Source organism: Amia ocellicauda, chromosome 8, assembly GCF_036373705.1.
Source record: "Amia ocellicauda isolate fAmiCal2 chromosome 8, fAmiCal2.hap1, whole genome shotgun sequence".
Taxonomy (NCBI): Eukaryota; Metazoa; Chordata; class Actinopteri; order Amiiformes; family Amiidae; genus Amia; species Amia ocellicauda.
In genome coordinates, this window is record NC_089857.1 from 4,144,121 (window position 1) to 4,159,889 (window position 15,769).

Here is a 15,769-nt window from a genome sequence, read left to right on the forward strand (position 1 = left end):
AAAAGGTGACGTCTGTACAAGGACTTCCTCTTTTTGCAGAGAGCTCGAACTCCTGCGCAACCTTGCAACCCTTGGGCAGTGCTTCTTTTCTCAGATAACCGGGGTTGCATATGCACCCTATCTTTATCTTTCAAGTCAGAAGCACTGCCCAAGGGGGAGGGGTTACAGTATATCCAAACCATCGCAAGGGAGTAGGCAGCGAGCTGGTAACTGAGCATGCCCCGAGGCGAACCTACTAGGAGCCGTACCAACTCTATGATAGAACCACAGGGGCCCCTTGGGCCACATCTGGGCTGCCCAGACGCAAAGACCGCAGTCACTCTGAACTGGGAAGAAATAAGCAATGGTGTATCCACGGGCAACAAGACCTTGTGCCTACCGTGAAGCCTATTAATAGCGGCCTCTGGCTCTACTAGCAGGGCTAGGAGCAGGGCCAATACCAAGACCACGCAGCCCTTGCTCAACATACAGCGGGCTAACCAGACTAGATAGCCACTGCTGGATAGTTAAATTATGAATAATGGAACTATATATACAGCGGACCAACAAAAACCAACTCAAGTGCCTTCCGCTGGACACCGCAGCAGTGGCCTCCAGCACATCTAGCATAGCTAGGGCGGGGCCACAGACTGCTGGCAAAGGAACTATATACATAGCGAAGCACGAGTGCCCTCGCTAACAACAGGAGCAGTTGTCCACGCTCAACTTAATAAGGAGTGGACAAGCTCATCTGTCTATTCTAAAGAACTATATATACTGCGGGGCGCAGGAGCCAATTCATGCACCACACACAGGACACAGGAGCAGGTTACCCACTGCCGCAGCTAGCGGCAACAGATGCTCTACTGATGTCAATAAATGAACTATATACATAGCGGGGCACAAGAGCAAACTCAAAGCCGCTGAATACAGCAGCAGCGGCCCTCAGCACAGCTAGTATAGCTAGGGTGGGGCCAAGGCCTGCTGACAAAGGAACTATGTACAATGGCGGGGTACAGGTGTAAAAAACGGTTCTGCATTGCTTTTCCCAAGCACACTCAACAGGGGCAGACAGGGATAGAAAAGCCAGGAGCCAGTGCCTAACAGGCTACTGCGACTCAACTGAAGCCAACACCGGATTCCCAATAGAAGGAAAGGGGGCATTCATGTCCAGCCTGTAGAACCGAACAAAGGTGTGTGGTGAGACCCAACTCGCAGCCACACAGATGTCTGCCAGTGGGGCGCCTTGAAAAAGGGCCCACGACGTGACTACACCTCGAGTCGAGTGGGTCACCAGGTGTTCAGGCACTGGGGCTCCAGTTGACTCATAAGCCGTGGTAATGGTGTCCACAATCCAGTGCGAGAGGCGCTGCTTTGAAAGCACCTGGCCTCGCGTCCGGGCTCTGTAGGACACAAACAATTGGTCCGAGCGTCGAATGTCCTTGGTGCACTCCAAATAGCACCTGAGAGCCTGCAGCGGCCATAACAGGTGTAGCCTACTCTCCTCCTCCGAAGAGAAGGGAGGAGGATGGAAAACCATCAACTCAATAGACCTGTTGATATGGAAAGGAGACAGCACTTTCAGGAGGAATGCAGGATTAGGCCGAAGTGTAACCCTGGAACCATCTCCTGCAAAATGGACACACGCAGGGTGAACAGACAGGGGGTATAACCCGCTCACACATTTTGCTGACGTGATTGCCAGCAAAAACGCCATCTTCAGTGATGCTAACCTTAAGTCAACTGAATGCAAGGGCTCAAATGGGGCCTTGGAAACCGCGTCCAGCACTACATCAAGGCGCCATGCGGGCAAAGATGGAGCGCGGGTAGGTCTCAGCCTGCGTGCACCTTTCAGAAACTGCGCCGCTAAAGAATTAGAGCCCGGAGGCTCGCCATCAATCCTGACATGAGATGAGGAGATGGCGGCTAAATGAGCGTTGACTTGCCCAGGTCCAACAGCTCCTGCAGGAATTGCAGAATGACACCTATATGGCAATAAACTGGGTCATGTGACTTCTCCTAACACCAAGTTTGAAAGGTCTGCCAGCGGTAGGAGTACTGCGACCTCGTAGAGGGAGCTCTCGCCAACTGAATAGGAGATGGAGATGCCCGAGAGGTGGGCTGCTCTGATGGAGCGCAGCTGAGGCTGTGTCCATAGAAGCAGATGACGCACTAGCCGATATAGTGTGTGCGACCGGAGACCTCCCTGCCTGTTGATGTGGGCAACCACCACTGTGTTGTCTGTCTGCACTAAAACATGACTGCCGCGAAGGGCCAGCATGAAGTGACGGAGACCTGATTATTAGCGCACAGGTGAGCGCGGTGCTGTTTAAAAGTGCAGCCGAGTCTACGAGCCTTTGTCAACCTGCTATTAATCCCCATTATATCCCATTGCGCTCTGAGTTAAAACATTGCATGTATGTGTTTAATATAACTTGAAATGCTTAATTTTTTGAATGTATACTGGTACATACCAATCTTTTAAATTCATATTAAGTCAATATAAGCAGATCACAGATCACTTGCACGCTGCACTGTGATTTCCCACTGCGGTCACAGCGTGTATTATTGATTTCTGTATTAAATACTGTATAATTATAATACTTATACCACTGCCACTACTAATAATAATTATACTACATTCAATGTGTGTATATGGGGCTTTAATACGGATTATTTGTAATGTTATTATTTCATATTATTCAGTCTTGTTAACTGTGCTACGAGACTTGGTTAGAAAAAGCCGACATGTCTCAGTTCATTCCCTATAATACAGTATGTTCTCTATGACTTTACCTGCTTTAAAGGAGCTTTTACCATTACATTATTTGTCATTTAGCAGACGCTCTTATCCAGGGCGACTTACATTTGTACCCATTTATACAGCTGGGGATTTTACTGGAGCAATCTAAGTGAAGTACCTTGTTCAAGAGTACAACAGCACTGCCCCACCCAGCATTTGATAACCTTCCAGTTATGAGTCCAGAGCCCTAACCACTACTCCACAGTGCGGCCTACCATACGATATCCCCATACAATACTTTATTATATCAGTATAATACTGTTTTATATACTAATATTTATTCACTGCTACTACTTACATACTAAATTACATTCGTTAACTGCTTTATGCTTACAATATTTTAAATGAACTGGGTGATTGGGTTATTGTTTCTTTGTCTGCTGCACGCCACCAATCAACATTCCCACATGGACATACCTGGACTTGAATCCTGATTGTCTTCACCTGCACCCTTGTTTCCATAACCTTCTATAAAGGCTGGGGTTTTTGATCATTTGGGAGAGTGACCAACTGACAGACAGTACGCACGGAGCACAACCTGGGTACCAAACTGAAGCACAAAGTTGGAGGGAAAGCGGGCGATCGGAGACAGGGAGAATGGCGAAGAGCTCCCCGAAGAAGGATTATAGATAATTAAAGAACAAGCATACACTGTAATAGATTAACTTGTTTTATTGAGACATTTGAACCAGTTTTGACAGTCGTACATGCTTGTGATATTTTACCTGGGCAGAGAGGGTCTCTGTGTTGGGTTTCTCCCTAAACAGCCCGTGGAGAAGCGAAAAGAGAACAGAAAGAGGAGAGACAGTGATTAAGTACATTGAGCATTGTGCTAATTTAGAAATCTGGAATTAATAATGGTCTTGCATGCAGCTTGTCGGGGTCCCAGTTGGCCGATGGGGTCCTGGCGTCATGCTGAAAGAGACAGTTTTTAACCTCTTTTGAAAAGGGAGGGGATGTGCTCCATGCAGTTGTGATTTTTCTGAATTGAAAGAGGGATATTTTTATATTCAGGGTCCCTCCAGATAGTTAAAACGTCTTAAATTTTTGTTTTTGATATTCAAGGTCGAGCCCGAAGCCAGAGAGGCCTCTCTGCGATGAAGTTCAGATAAGTTTAACAGTTTGGAGTTTGTGATTCATGACATTTGAGAAATCAATTCGAAATGTTAATCTGTGATTCATAACTCTAGAATGTGTAATATTTAGTTTTCTTAAATATAAATGTGTTGCATTAAACTGTTTTGTTGATTAATTTTAGAAATGACATCTGTCAATGCCGAGAAATATCTTCTCATTCCTGTTTAACTGTTTAGTCTGAAATTGACACACGTTAATAGACACCAGATTATAGGTGGCCCTGCCTATCCTTAATCATTGAATAATAATCAGTTAAGGGAAATTCTGGTAACAAGTAATGATAGGATCTTTCTTGGCACCTAAACGTAAATGAGGTGTGTGTGTGTGTGTGTGTGTGTATATATATATATCTCAAACGAGAAGTTACCTAACATAAATACTAACCTGCGTAGTTATTTAATGTCCGACTAACAATACTAATGAGACTCACCTTAGTCTTGCTAACCGGTAGTCAATGTGTTTATAACCTTTTTTGTTTAACGATTTGTGTGTTATCCTATGCGATCCCATGGTCTTTGATTTGGTCACGGAAGTGATTTGTCTTTGATTTGTTGAGTTGAATTTTAATTAGTTTTTCCCTTTTGTATAATTAGTGTAGTGCTACATTTAGTCTTTGTTTTTGAATAAATTTGACAATTTATATCTTTGGAATTGGTGTCTGCGTCCAATTATTACAGAAATTGAGTTCTACAAGATTCCAGGATTCGTGATAAGGTGATACTATAAATTCACTTCTTTAATAGAAATTTATAAGTGTACCTTATGCTACAGGCCCCTGCCCTTCCCCTCTACACATCCCTGTTTTCCATTCAAATTCTACCATTGATGCCCTATTGTGTCATTCAGGAGTATATCAATAATACTATAATTATGCAAGAAGAATATTCTGCACCGATTGATCCATCAGGCATTGTTTCCATGACAAGAACAAGTTGTGTAGTCCATGTGTGAGTTGACAACTGCCTGGTTTTTGTGTTGGAACTAGGGTTTGCCATGCACCGGCCCCGGAGCCCGGAGCCAGCTCCAGGACCCCGAGCCAGAGTGGAGCTGTACAGTTTTTGTGAGTTGTGCTCCGGAACTGGAGCAGAGCCGGAGCTGGCATTGCTGGAGCCGGAGCTGAGGTCATGGAGCTCCACTCAATCCCCTTTCCATTAAACTCTCGCATATATTAAGTACAGTTTTCTTGAATTAACAAAATGTATAACTTCATAGGTATTGTTGTGTGTTGGGGGTTATAAAATAAGATCAGTTCTCACTCCAGCTATTAGTAAAAAAGTTATGAATTGTAATTATATGACACCTTCACTTTCTTACTCCATTCAATAAGTCATTCTATAATCTTTGTGCACATCTCTTGGGAATCACTTGCAAAACAAGGAAAGTCCATTTTAACTGTAAAGTTGAAAGTATCTCCAAATTATTTTATTTCAACCAAATTAATCTGCCTAAATTAACCTCATTTTATAGGCATCTGTTATCTGAAATGTCCTGACTTTAGTTGGTCCAGAGGTTGGTTGCCAGGGAGTTAAGGTCACATGCAAGAGTCATGCCCCCTGCACCTTGTTTGCCGTTAGGATTGACACTTTTGAGATACAAAAATAAATAAATACTTATTTCCCTCATTAACATGCAAATCAATGTATAACTTTTTGAAATGCATTTTTCTGGATTTTGTTGCTGTTATTCTGTCTCTCACTGTTAAAATACACCTACCATTAAAATTATAGACTGATCATTTCTTTGTCAGTGGGCAAACGTACAAAATCAGCAGGCGATCAAATACTTTTTTCCCTCACTGTATATTTGCACAGACTTATTTACAATTTAATTGAACTATCACAAGATTTTAATGTTTGTTATGGAAATGTTTATACACATCTTGAACTTATTTAATTTTAGACTTGTGTATTCATTGTATTGTTTTTTTCTGTTTATTCGAACTATTATTATAAAAAGGGGAATGAAGAAATAGTACAAATACACATTGGTGGAAAGAGTACTGAAAAATCCTACTAAAGTAGAAGTACTGTTAATTTGATGAAATTTTACTCAAATAGAAGTAAAAGTACTGCTATAAAAATCTACTCAAGTAAAATTAAAAAGTAGCTCATTTAAAAAGTACTTACATAAGTAAGTAAGTAAGTAAGTTACATAGTTACGTTTAACAAAGAGTTGTCACATGATCGCCAAGCAAACACTAACAGCTCTGGAAAAAATTAATGATTTGATTTGATTTCTGAACTTGGAGAGGTCTCTTAATTTTTTCCAGAGCTGTATATATATGTATTTTTATTTTAATATTATTATCATGACCAGAGTGCAGAGATGTGTAACAATAAAAATGGTTCTATTGATTTAAAAGTTTTGTGTTATTGTTTCTGAAAGGCTGTAGCTGATATTTAAATAAATTCATACAAATAAAATCACAATACCTGCTTACCTAGTACACAAACAAATGTGGATATAATTTTATTGTGGGGAACATCACTGGTCAGGACAGGAGGCCATATTTGGGACAGACTAAAACAGATGACAAAATGGAATGCCGATTGACTACAATGGGGAAACAGAAGGACGGCCTATATCTCCAAATCCCACACAGGAATCCTAAAATTGTGAATACACTTTCTTTAAAATAACCTCATAGAAAACATAAAAGTGGTATGATATAGAATGACAGCCGCTTTCTATGGAATTACAAGCCTGGAATATCGAAAATGCACTGAAAACATAGCACAAATTGGTTTGACTGCCTATGTGTATATATATATATATATATATATATATATATATATATATATATATTCTGTCATCTACATTTATGTACACTGCAAGTTCAACTTTATCTGAAAAAATAAACTGTGTAAATGGGCAACTATATGTAAAATAATGTGATATATTGAAACAATTGTAAATAACCCTTAATAAAGCATAGAAACAATAAAGAATTGTCATAAGCAATTAACAGCAATAAAGACAGCATTATGATAATTAACTGATTAACTGATTATTTGCTTTTATATTATATTGTTAATCCATTTCTTCACAGTAATTGACATCCAATAAGTAGTTTCTATTTTATTCAATTTTAATATTAAAGCAATAGGCTTTATGAAATCAAATATGAAGTATTGTGCATTTTTTGCAGTAGATTATGTTTTTTGTGTGTTTTCAGTATTCCAGGCCTGTCTTTCCATGGAAATCAGCTGTCATTCTTCAATAATGTATCAAAACATATACATACACAAGAAAAATAATAATAAAACAAACTTTACACAGTACATTATATAAATCGGTATGCACATATGTTAGAAGACATATACAATTATAAAACAAATAACTAGTTATAAAATTTGCATGAAAGTGAAATATTACATAGCCTATCGTATTATGCAACGTGAAAGCGTTATGAAATGGCTGTGTCTATCTATTACAGCTGTACATCAATGCAGTAAACACGTTTTTCAACACTACAGTGCCCTACAATATAAAATAAATAGCATCAAACAGGTAATGATCAAACACTGATCCAGAGACCTGGGTTTGCAACGAGATCGAGACTGAATTCCACAGGACAGACAAACTTGCTGAGCCGATCACAGGCAGGCAGACGAGAGCTAAAGCAGGTGCAAATCAGCTAATATAATAAATAATGACAATAATATATAAATATATTATATGTCCTTTTTTTTGGACAGTGACACAGTTGTCATCATTTTGGCTCTGTATGCCACCACAATGGATTAGTGTTGTCAACAGACCATAAACTCCACCAGCCCACATGTCCTCAAACTTCTTAGATCTTGATAAGCCAGGTTGCATTCTTGCAGCATGAACACACACACACGTCACGGGCGGTGTGTGACGAGCAATTTAATACTCAATTGAAGGAGATGCAAAGCCAGCGCTGGAGAGGGGACCTGTGGAAAGTATTGTGGCGACTGATGAACTCTTTATTTCCTGTTGGATTACAAACAGTGTAAACGAAGATCTTGAACCCTGAGATAAACCCCAAAGCAGGGCATTGATGGCATGAGCTTCGAGCAGCTAAGTGTTTGTTTTTTGGATTGACTGTGTATGCAGGAGGGTTGTTGTAAGTGAAAGTGCACTGAGCAGAATTGAAGAAACTTTGAATACGCAAATCAAAAGCCACACGGAATCGCGCTTTATTTCAAACTTGCGTTACGGCAAGGAGGCATAGATCTCTTGGTTATTTCCTCCCTCTGGTATTCTCCGTATTGAACTGTATCTGGAGAAAGAAAGTGTTATTGTGGATTATATTTTAGAGTTGCGACGAGAAATTAACATTGAACTTTGATTGCTCCCATCTTACCTGAGGTTTTGCTGCTCTTGGGCAATTCAGGGAGATCCTCTGTAGACAGAGCAAAAATACGGGGATCTTTCTTTAACCATCTGTGTTTATTTCCTAGCCTGCTGGTGTCCGTTTGGCCAGCGGGGCCATGTCGGGCTGCGGGGAAGAAAAACCACGAGAAGGTACTTCACTATGGTGTGGGTGTCCTCCTGCTGTGTGCAATCATTGTCTCATTGTCCCTGGCCAAGGGAAAGAGAACACATCCTTGCTGTTCTCCAGACTTGTTGCTGCACTTGGTACTATTTTGTGTTGCTCAGGGGCTGGTAGCAGGAGGAAGTCAGATGAATGCTTGAGATCAACAGGATGCTGTGCTGTAGGGATTTGCTGTTCTGTGGGCTGGTTTAGATGCACATTATCTGGAGGCTGTGCACTACTGGGAGGGGGCTTTGGTTGCTGTGCTCCGCAGGCTGTTGTAGAGGCTGTTCTGGATCTGCACGGATTGAAAGCATTGCAGGAAGTGTGCTAGTTACTGAAATTGCCTTGAAAAGAAATATGGTCTTCAGGCTGTTCTGATTGGAATCCTTCAGCAGGCCATATAGCCTGCTTACCAACAAGAGGCAAAGTGCTTGCAGAATTGATTGGATTATTCTTCCCCTTCTTTTAACAGGCTTGTGCATTTCTGCCACAGTGTTAGTTTGTACTTTGTTAGCATAAGTATGGGGGCAGTTCTTGAACACATGCTCTTCAGAGCCACACAAACCACACTTTAAAGGCTTTCTACAATAAGTGCAATAAGTTGCTGCAAAATGTCCTACAATTCCACAATGTCAACAAATGTTTGGTTGCCCCATCTAAAACACATAGCCCTGACATGTCACAATCTGAATAGTCGATGGTAAGTGATGCAGGCCTCCATTCACAATGTCTCGCAATGTCATTGTTCAGCCTCACTTGAAATTTGTATGCCAGTTTTAACTCCATCAGCATCTCTCACACTGCGCCCATGGTATACAGAGCAGTAGTGAGTGAGCCAAGTGGAGATATCCTCCATTTTAGCCAGTTCTGAATACATAACCACATTAATAGTTTTCTTTCTTATGCAGTGTTTGGGACAATATACTCCCCCCCCCCCCCAAGTGCTGGGACTTTCTTGTTTCTGTTTAAACAAAATTAATGCACTTTTCAAATAAAGGACACGTTTTATACAATGATTGGACAAGGCATGTGCCAGAGCAGGGGAATAATCCAGAAGTGAATGATAAATGTATAAAACCTATTCTAAAATCTAGTAAAAACCCTACCTAAAGAAATGCAAAGAAAATCCACTAAGTTTAGAATAAATACAACCCAGTTCCCTAGGCTAAAATATAAATTGGCAGCAGCCAATATATATAACAATATCCCTCTTTCAATTCACAAAAAGCACAATTGCATGGAGCAGATCCATGGCGTCGCTAAACCCTTTTTACTGGGGCACGTGCCCCAGTATAAATCTGCTTTGCTCCAGTAAATTCTCAAAATGGAGTTTTAACAATTTACTTTTTGTCAGTGCATCATTTAGATTGATAATCCCAGTGTAACATCCTCAAGGACTCAAGGAAAGGATCCAAGTGCAGGCGTTGTGTTGATGCAGATTATCCGATAAGGGCAAACGAGAAAGAGTAAACAGGGACAGTCCAGGGTCAGTCGATCTAGCGAACAGGCTAGTGAGGAAATCCGAGAGGGGTAAACGAGACAGGAAAGCAAGGGGTCAAAAAACACGGTTAGGCAATCAAGAAACAAGGCTTAGAATTAATCCGGGAGAGAATGCAAGACTTTGCGATTATGCTGGGAAACAGAGGGTTTTAAATACTATGTAGGAGAGAGGGTTTGAACTAGGTGAAGGAGTGATTAGCCAATGGTAAGAGAGGAGGACAGAACAGGTGCATCTGGAAGGAAAGAATGTGGAGAAACTGGTTGGGCTGGATAGAGAAAAGGAGAAGCACAAGATTTAGTATTCGGGAGAGGGAGACCTCTGGTGGTGAACTAAGGTAGGAGCAGGGGAGACCGTGACAGTACCCCCCTCCCCAGAATCGGCCTCGGCCAGACCAGAGCAGTGAAGACGGCGGCGAGGACGGCCACAGGGCCGAGGAGCAGGAGCAGAAGGATGGGCCCTGTGAAATTCCGCAATGAGAGAAGGATCTAGGATATCTGAGGCTAGAACCCAGGGGCATTCTTCTGGACCATACCCCTCCCAGTCGACCAAGTACTGTAGGCACCCTCTGTGGCGACGAGATCGTAACAAGGTCCTTACTGCATATGCCGGACCGTCGTCGAGATCCAAGGGAGGAGGAGGCAGAGAAGAAGAAGAGACCTGAGGAGAAACAGAAGGAGAGGAGGGATCGGGGCATACAGGTTTTAACAGAGAGACATGGAATGATGATGTTATTTTGTAATGAGGAGGCAACTGGAGACGATAAGTGACTGGATTAATTTGGCGGAGGATAGGAAAGGGACCGATGAAACAAGGGCTTAGTTTCTTAGATGGGAGTTTAAGCTTAATATCTCGGGTTGATAACCAGACCAACTGTCCCGGATGATATTGTGGAGCAGGTTGTCGATGATGGTCTGCCAAGGCCTTTTGACACCGGAAAGCTCTGTGGAGACGGACATGTGTTGCATTCCAGACATCTGCACTGCGGCGGAACCAATCATCAACTGCTGGGATGTCTGTAGATTCCTCATTCCAAGGAAACAGAGACGGTTGGTATCCTAGGACACACTGGAAGGGGGTGAGGCCTGTGGAAGAGCTGGTCAGGGAATTCTGAGCGTACTCTGCCCATGGCAAAAATCGGCTCCAATCATCTTGGGAAGTATTGCAGTAAGATCGAAGAAAGCGTATGATTTCTTGATTTTAAACGTTCTGTTTGTCCATTAGATTGTGGATGATAGTCAGAGGTGAGACTGACCTTAATATTAAGAATGCAGACCAGACGCGGGAGGTGAATTGAGGACCACGATCAGACACTATGTCTTCAGGGATCCCATAAATGCAGAACACATGATGGAATAAAACCTCTGCAGTTTTGAGAGCAGTGGGAAGCTTCTTCATGGGTACAAGCCGGCATGATTTAGAAAAATGATCTATGGCCACCAAAATGGTAGTATAACCCTGAGAGCTGGGGAGGTCGGTAACGAAGTCAATAGAGATGTGAGACCATGGGCGCCGTGGGATTGGAAGAGGTTCCAGGAGGCCAGAGATGGGATGTCGCGAAGATTTAGATTGAGCACAGACGGAGCAAGCATTGACAAACTGGGTAGCGTCTTGAACCAGAGTAGGGATGCAGCGATTAACCGATTTTACTATTAACCGCGATTTAAAACGTCACGGTTAATTAATTGAATAGGCTCCGCTAAACCGAGTGTTTCATTAGCACGGAATGGAACTGTTGCAACTTGCACAAAACAAAAACAAAGTTAAACCAGCGGTGCACCAGCTTAAAGTGCCGTCACCGTGCTTATATGAGACACGGAGGCTACTACACACTAGATTAACTATGTCAGAAGGACCAAACAGCGAGGCTTTATTTCCACCAAAGAAACGCCTGAAGTCGGCAGTGTGGGAGCATTTTGGGTACACCAAGAATGACCAGGGAGTCACTGAAGATGACGGATCTCCTATTTGCAAAACTTGCTGTAAAAAAGTTGCTGCTAAAGGAGCGAATACATCAAATTTGATGCAGCACCTGCGGGATCACCACCCAGCTTTGCATGCCCAAGTAAAGGTAATGCATAATAACTGAGATACATTATGTGGCAAGTTACATAATGAAACATTGAGTTGGTAGGGAATTAAATATAAACGTGTCACTTACAATCAATGCCATAGCGGTGAGAGTTGGGCTTTCAGTGCAATGTAAATATACAGAAACTTGAAGGACTTCACGGCAACCCGTCAAAATAAAAGTTTGGTTTAACTTCAAGAAATTGTTTGTGACAGAAATATATTACTGTTTTACAGTAGAATTTAGCTATGTCTCAGTGTAATAATAATACAAACACTACTACTACTACTACTACTACTACTACTACTACTACTAATAATAATAATAATAATAATAATAATTTATTATTAAAACTTTATTAAGGAATAATCATTTTTTCTTTCATGTTTTAATTTTAACAGTAACGTTCTGTTGTGCAGCACTTTGATACAAAAGTTTGTTTAATTTCATATGATTAAAAGATAAAATAAATGTTTTATTCAGTTAATTAGACATTTTTGATTATTAAAATAAAATAAAAATAAAACATTAAAATGGAAAAACTTAAAACAGAAAACCTGAATTTGGTAAAAAATAAAATGAAATTTGAGAAAAAAAAAATGCATAGGGCCCTAAATATGTAAGTTTTGTTAAAAAGATTATTAAAATGAATATGTATGCATGACCCTTATTAGTAACAATTTCCCCTGGGCGATAAATAAAGTTAATATTAGTCTTATATTAATAATAATACTTAAATACTTGGTTACAGTGTTATTTCTGTTTCAAAAGGCAGCAATAAAGAACATTTTAAAATCTAGAGTGTTTATGTGATTTTATTCATTAAAAGTTTTGTGAAATTAATGAATGCATAATAATCATGATAATCGTGAAACCGTGATTCTTCCTCAGACTATAATCGTACCAACAAAATCTATAATCGTTGCATCCCTAAACCAGAGTGGGCCACCAGAGAAGAGGCTCGGGATTTGCTAAACACGGCTTGTATTCAGATGGAAACTCGGGCAGTGTTGAGAGAAATGGACTTTCGATGTGGGTGGCTCTGCAAGGTGAAGACAGACAATTAGAAAGACAGTGTTCTCCCCAAGAGATAATAGTCCCCTTGAGCCAAGAAATAACAGGATTATGATGAATGAGCCATGGATATCCGAGTATAATGTCAGCTCCAGGGGAGTCGATCACTAAAAAAGGCAGTTGTTCAGTATGCAGGTTTCCAATAGACATGGTAATTGGAATGGTCTTCTGTGATACCGGGCCGGAACTGATGGGTTGGTTGTTGACTGCTCTGATATTAATTATTATTATTATTTTTTTTTTTTTATTTATTTATTTATTTATTTATTTATTTATTTATTTATTTCTTGGCAGACGCCCTTATCCAGGGCGACTTACAACATAAGTGCAAACAAAGTACAAAAATACAGAGAAGTACAAGGCATCAATCATTACAAATTCAACTCAACTAAAACATAGCAATTCAAAATAATATATTTTACAAATTACAATTTACAATTTACACAAGTACAGTAAGAGACTTCCTACATCCTGGACGGTGAAAGCTAAGTGCTGTCAAGATGTAGGGTTACAGACGAGGGCTACGGGAAAGGGAGCAAGGAGGAAAACAATCACGAATGCGAGGAGCATAATAAGCTGAAGTGCTATCTAGCAGGGATAGAGGACTAATATTACAAGTGCTGTCAGAAGAGATGCGTCTTGAGTAAGCACTGGAATGAGGTCAAGGACTCTGCTGTTTTGACTTCGGTGGGAAGGTCGTTACACCACTTAGGGGCCAGGGATGAGAAGGAGCGGGCTCTGGAGGAAGGAGAGTGGAGAGGAGGCAGAGTTAGCCTTCTGGCACTGGAGGAGTGCAGTGGTCTGGAGGGGATGTATGGAGAGACGAGTGTCTGAAGGTAGCTTGGTGCAGTGTGGTCAAGACAGCAGTAGGTGAGGGTCAAAGTCTTGAACTGAATGCGTGCCGCTATCGGGAGCCAGTGGAGGGAGCGCAGCAGTGGAGTAACGTGTGTGAATCGTGGCAGAGAGAATACCAGACAAGCTGCAGAGTTCTGGATAAGCTGGAGCGGCGGGTAGTGGATGCAAACAGGCCGGCCAGGAGGGAGTTGCAGTAGTCCAGGCAGGAGAGGACCAGTGACTGGATGAGTAGCTGAGTTGAGTAGTCGGTGAGAAAGGGACAGATCCGGCGTATGTTGCTCAGGAAGAATCTGCAGGTGTGTGTCAGCGTGGTGATGTGCTGGGAGAAGGAGAGCGCAGGATTGAGGGAGTCTCCTAGATTTTTAGCGGAAGAAGAAGGAGAGAGTGTGGTGGATTCCAAGGGGATCGAGATGGGGAGGTCAGCAGAAGGTGAGGAAGAGTGGGGGAAAAAGAGGAGATCTTATTTGGAGAGGTTGAGCTTGAGGTGGTGCATCCAGGCGGAAATGGCAGACAAGCAGGAAGAGATGCGTGAGGGGATGAGAGGGTCAGAAGAGGGAAAAGACAGGAAGATCTGGGCATCATCAGCGTAGAAGTGGTAGGAGAACCCATGGGAAGTGATGAGGGGGCCCAGGGAGCGAGCGTAGAGAGAGAACAGGAGCAGGCCCAGGACGGAGCCTTGGCTGCAACCATAGCTGCGATAGATCTCCCCATGGCCTTTGCCCCCTCTTGCAGCAAGTCAGTCATATAGGCGTTGACTAGCTCCATCTCCTCCACATCAGCCATAGACTAGCGCTTCCTCAGGCATCCCGTCAGGTAACCCATGTACAGGATTAGGATGGCCTGTGCATTATTGGCCCGGACCGCTGACGTTTCTGCAGAATACGCTTTCTTTAGCATAGCGTCCATTGTTGTGCATTGTTTATTAGGGCAAAGAGGTTCTTTGCCTAAAGTGGCATTTGCCTGGACCAGCCTGGACACTGAGTCTCCTATCGGTGGGAAAGATCCCAGTCCCTTCTTTTGCACCCCCGCCATTTCATACATGGCCTCCACCTGCCTAGAAGTCGTAGGAGCAGATGCCGGCTGGTTCCATGTGGATTGTCTGTGTAATCATTGAGGAGGGGAAGGATCTCCGCAGGCTTAGCGGGCTTCTCCCTCACAAGCTGATTTTTCAAAACCTATTCCTGGGGGCACCAGGGAATGTCCACTGCAATAGCCACACGTCTCATTAGGGCTTTAAACTCCAGTATTTAAACTCGGCCCTTGAAAGTGAATGTGTGGACGTGGTGAATGTGTTCTTCCGCCAGAAGTCATGCTGCCATAGAGTGCAGCATCTGTTGCTGGGAACCCAGCCTGTGCGACAGTTCCCCCACTGTTTTAATCAGAGACGCGATCCCGCCCACTTCCTGTCTCCTGTGATGTGGAGGAGTTCGCGGAGCAGAGCATCTGGCAGATCTGGAGTGGGCGCGCCTCGCTCTTGGGGACCTTCATCTGGGGGAATGCCGCACATTGAACACAGCCCCCTTCTCCTGTCAGTGCTTTCTGGGCATGCTCCTTGCCCAGACAGCGCACGCATAAGTCATGTCAATCGTCCGAGGGCAGTTTGCCCTGGCACCCGGAACAATGTGTCATGATCAGTCTATAATTTGAATGGTAGGTGTATTTTAACAGTGAGAGACAGAATAACAACAACAAAAATCCAGAAAAACGCATTTCAAAAAGTTATAAATTGATTTGCATGTTAATGAGGGAAATAAGTATTAGATCCCCTATCAATCAGCAAAATTTCTGGCTCCCAGGTGTCTTTTATACAGGTAACGAGCTGAGATTAGGAGCACTCTCTTAAAG